The 4,599-nt window shown below is 44.2% G+C and overlaps 1 non-coding gene across 1 annotated transcript; it reads right to left on the reverse strand.

Annotated features, from left to right (window-relative positions):
* Positions 1 to 3,014: 3,014 nt before the first annotated feature.
* Positions 3,015 to 3,100, reverse strand: LOC120694067. The gene has a single exon (XR_005683323.1). It is a non-coding gene; the product is annotated as a small nucleolar RNA Z102/R77 (small nucleolar RNA).
* Positions 3,101 to 4,599: the final 1,499 nt, after the last annotated feature.

Here is a 4,599-nt window from a genome sequence, read left to right on the forward strand (position 1 = left end):
GCTCAAAGCTGATCCTTGATGTAGTCCTATGTTGATTAGGAAGTCACTTGTGTCACCGTCATTTCTTCGAATACTAGTCACAACATTGTTGTACATGTCTGTAAGGAAAATGGACCCCTACCCATTATACCTTAAAGGTTTTGGGGTTTGATGACAACATTAACCAATGGGACTAAGATTGTGTCATGTTGTATGTGATTAAGTCCCAGGGATGAAGATGATGGCTTGGTGTGTAAAACACCTCATTGAAGGCATCAAAAGGCTATAGAAGAGGTACAAGTGAAGACTAAGCAAAGACCCAAGTCACGGCAAAGAAATACGGTGAGAGGACAAAGCTGCAGAATCAACTTTCACACGACGGACGGTCCGCCGTGTAACGGTGGACGGTCTGGCGTCCACGGACCTGCGGCTGCATGGCATCCGACAACAGCCCGGCGACAAAGTCTACAAAAGACGGACGGTCCAGCGTGCAACGCCGGACGGTTCGTCACTACACAACGGACTACAGCGGCCGAGAACGCGAAGGAAGGAAGGAGCGGCTAAGTTACACACGACGGACGGTCCATCGCTACACGATGGATGACAAGGAACGAGAGATATTCAAGACAGCAGGCAAAGCAACTCTACACGACGAACGGTTAGGACTTTATGATTTTCCCCCCCCTCTTAGGCGTCCGGTTCACTTTCAATGTCCTTAATGAAGGCCACATACTTTGTTAGGACTTTATGATTTTCCAAAGCCCACCGCATAACCTTCCTTGGTATCTTATCATAAGCCTTCTCTAAGTCTATGAAAACCATGTGTAGGTCTTTCTTTAGCTCCCTATGCCGCTCCATAACTTGTCTTAAAAGAAAAATTGCTTCTATGGTTGATCTCCCTGGCATGAACCCAAATTGGTTCATGGTAATACACATCAATCTTCTCAAACGATGCTCTATAACTCTCTCCCATAGCTTCATCATATGGCTCATCAGCTTAATCCCTCTGTAGTTAGTGCAGCTTTTGATATCTCCCTTGTTCTTGACGATTGGTACTAATATACTTCTCCTTCACTCTTTGGGAATCTTGTTCGATCGCACAATCTGGTTAAAAAGCTTTGTTAGCCAAACAATAGCTATATCTCCTAGGCATCTCCACACCTCAATTGGGACCGCACCAGGGCCTAGTGCCTTGCCCCCTTTCATCCTTTTTATGGCTTCTCTAACCTCAAACTCTTGAATCCTACGCACAAAGTGTCTATTGCCATCATCAAAGGAGTCGTCCAACTCAATGGACGTGCTCTCACTCTCCCCATTGAACATGTTATCAAAGTACTCACGCCACCTTAGTTTGATGTCCTCCTCCGTAACCAAGAGTTGATCCCTTGCATCCTTAATACACTTGACTTGATTGAGGTCCATTATCTTCCTATCACGAACCCTAGCCATCTTGTAAACGTCCTTCTCTCCTTCCTTTGTACTCAGCCTTTGGTAAAGGTCATCATATGCTCTGCCCTTTGCCTCACTCACTACTCGCTTTGCAAACTTCTTTGCCACCTTGTACCTCTCTATGTTATCTGTACTCCTATCATAGAACACACATTTGTATCGCTCTTTCTTCTCCTTAAGGGCCTTTTGTACATCCTCGCTCCACCACCAAGTCTCTTTAGTTGCACCTTTGCTCCCTTTGGTAACACCAAGCACTTCCGCAGCCACCTTCCTAATGCAAGTTGCCATCTTCTTCCACGTGTTGTTTGCATCTTCCCCTTCTTCCCAAGAGCCCTCCGTGATAACCCTTCTCTTAAAGTCTTCCGACGCCGCCTCTTTTAGTTTCCACCACTTCGTTCTCACGGCTTTGACTTGTTCATCCCATCTGGTACGTAGACGAAAGCGGAAATCAGCCACACGAGCTTGTGTTGAGAGACAACACACTCTCCCGGTATTACCTTACAATCCAAGCATGTCCTCTTATCCTCTCTTCTTTTGAGAATGAAGTCAATCTGACAAGCGTGATGGCCACTACAGAAGGTCACCTCCCTAAAGAAGTTGTTGGCTACCATCAGATTGTAAGCTATAGCAAAGTCTAAGACTTCCTCTCCCTCCTGATTCCTACTACCATACCCAAACCCTCCATGTGCCACCTCGTAACTTGCATTAGACAACCCTACATGGCCATTGAGATCTCCTTCTATGAAAAGCTTCTCACTGGTGGGTACCGCTCTAACCAAGCTATCTAGGTCATCCCAAAACTGCCTCTTTGTACTCTCATCATGGCCTACCTGGGGAGCATACGCACTTATAACGTTGAAGACTAAGTCACCAACAACAAGCTTGACTAGGATGATCCTACCCCCCAGCCTCTTGACGTCCACCACTCCATTTTTCAGACTCTTGTCAATCAAGATGCCCACTCCATTTTTGTTTGCAACTGTTCCTGTGTACCAAAGCTTGAAGCCTGTGTTCTCCACCTCCTTCGCTTTCTGACCCTTCCATTTCGTCTCCTGGACGCATAGGATATTTACACGTCTCCTAATCGCTGTGTCAACTAACTCTCTTAACGTACCTGTGAGGGACCCTACATTCCAGCTACCTAGATGGATCCTAGTTGGCACGACTAGCTTCCTTACCCCTCGCACTAGCCGAGTCAGGTGCGAAGACCCTTGCTCATTTAGCACTACACCCAGGAGACGATGTAGCGCGCCACTGAGGAAGCGACGACCCGATCCTTGCCCACTTAACACCGTGTCCAGATCACGATACGGCGCGGCACCAAGGGGGTGACGGCCCGGCCCTTGCTCATTTAACACCATACCCGGGTTGCGATATGGCGCGCAGCTAAGAGGGTTACGCCCCAATGGTTTTCTCTTGGGTTTCATCTCCATAAGAGTAGCTGGGTTCTACATTGGCTCGCCACGCCTAACACAACCCTCCTCCTTTATCCGGGCTTGGGACCGGCATTGTTGAAACATCGTTGAAACAACACGGCAGAGATAAAATAAAGGCTTCAACGGTTTCAAAAAATTAGATTGTGAAGGAAATGATCAGATAGAGCTAATACAGTTTGAACCATCATGGTGGCCAATAAAACCAATAGGGAAAAAATTTGATCATCACACCATCATGGTGGCCAATAAAACCAATAGGGAAAAAATTTGATCATCACACCATCTCCTCACAGAAAAAACAGCACTGCTACATACAAAAAGTAGAACCAGGACCAAAGAAAAAAGCTCACCCAGAATTCAGTATACAAACATGGCACACAAGCAGAAAGATTGAGAGACTGAAGAGTTGTGACTCATCTGCATACATCAACAGCAGTCTTCCCACTCATAGGAGAAGCAGGAAAAGGGAAGAAAGATTTCAAACAAGGTGCACTAGCACGAACTTGAAGGATCGTCCAACTAATTAGTGCACTGACGTAGCTATTCATAGTAGTTAATAGTTGTGCACTTGTGCTAGCTCCTGATTGTGTGTTGTCCATTCAAATGATAATAAGTATATACTAGAAACACAGCGCGGCTTTGCCGCACCCTCAATGGAGTTGACCAGTACACTATGTCAATATTAGCAAGATCAAACATATTAATCCCACTTGGCAGCTGTTGGAGCTCCGTTTTTCTTGTTCTGCCTTGTAAATTTTACCTTCGCCCCTCTGGGCGTTTCCTACTTTTCAATATAACATGCAGCTCTCCTGCAGGTTCATTAAAAAAACAGATTAATCCCATGTTTTAATGGTTCCATAGCCTATTCTGAGTATATAGTTAGCTGTTGCATACGTAGGATGATCATATTGCAAAAGGACAATGTTGTGTAATAATAAAAAGGTAAATTTGTCACCTGAGTTAAAATCTGATGGCCAGCTTAAGATTTGGGTCAGAAAATTCCGTCTTGTGCATTGTTATTGTTCTGGAGCAACTCGATGTTTCATTAGAGTATTGTTCCTAGTATGGAAGCATTTGCCTAGATCCAGCATTCAAGTGCACTTGTTGGCCTATCTCGCCCGACCCCTAGCAAGAAAATGTGTCTATCAAAGTGAAGTACCAGAGTGAACCAATCCATGATAATATAAAGATTAACTATCACAATGCTATGATGGCACCAAAATGCTAAGCAACATGCTACATGTATAGAACTATAGATGGCACTCAATCAGGTGGTCTTCTTCTGCTCAGTAGTTTGATATCTTTGGGATCAGCTTGCATGCTCTGAAAGTTACAGTATAGTAGGAAGTATAGATCATAAGGTAAAATAGCAATAAAAATTTTAATTTGTGATACTTAGCCCACTCATTTTTGCATAAGGACAATACAAAGCATTGTAGCATTAAGATTCAAATCACAGTGAATCAGTGATGCTTTAGCATCAAAGGGTTAACAGACAGGAAAGTATGAAGAACTGATTCGGGGGAGAGTATAAGCAAAAGTAGCTTACTCGTTGTCATAGTTTGTGCCTGGACAGTCAGCCTTTGTGCATGTATCTTTGGAATAATGAAAATTCAGTACTGGCAGATTCCTTATCATATTGTCCCACTAGTATCTTTGTGATGTTATGAAGGCATAGAGATTTATTTATTGTTTCTTTTCTTTAACTTCAACATGGCTCATGTTGTCCAATGCA

Source organism: Panicum virgatum, unplaced genomic scaffold, assembly GCF_016808335.1.
Source record: "Panicum virgatum strain AP13 unplaced genomic scaffold, P.virgatum_v5 scaffold_2844, whole genome shotgun sequence".
In the NCBI taxonomy this organism is placed as follows: domain Eukaryota; kingdom Viridiplantae; phylum Streptophyta; class Magnoliopsida; order Poales; family Poaceae; genus Panicum; species Panicum virgatum.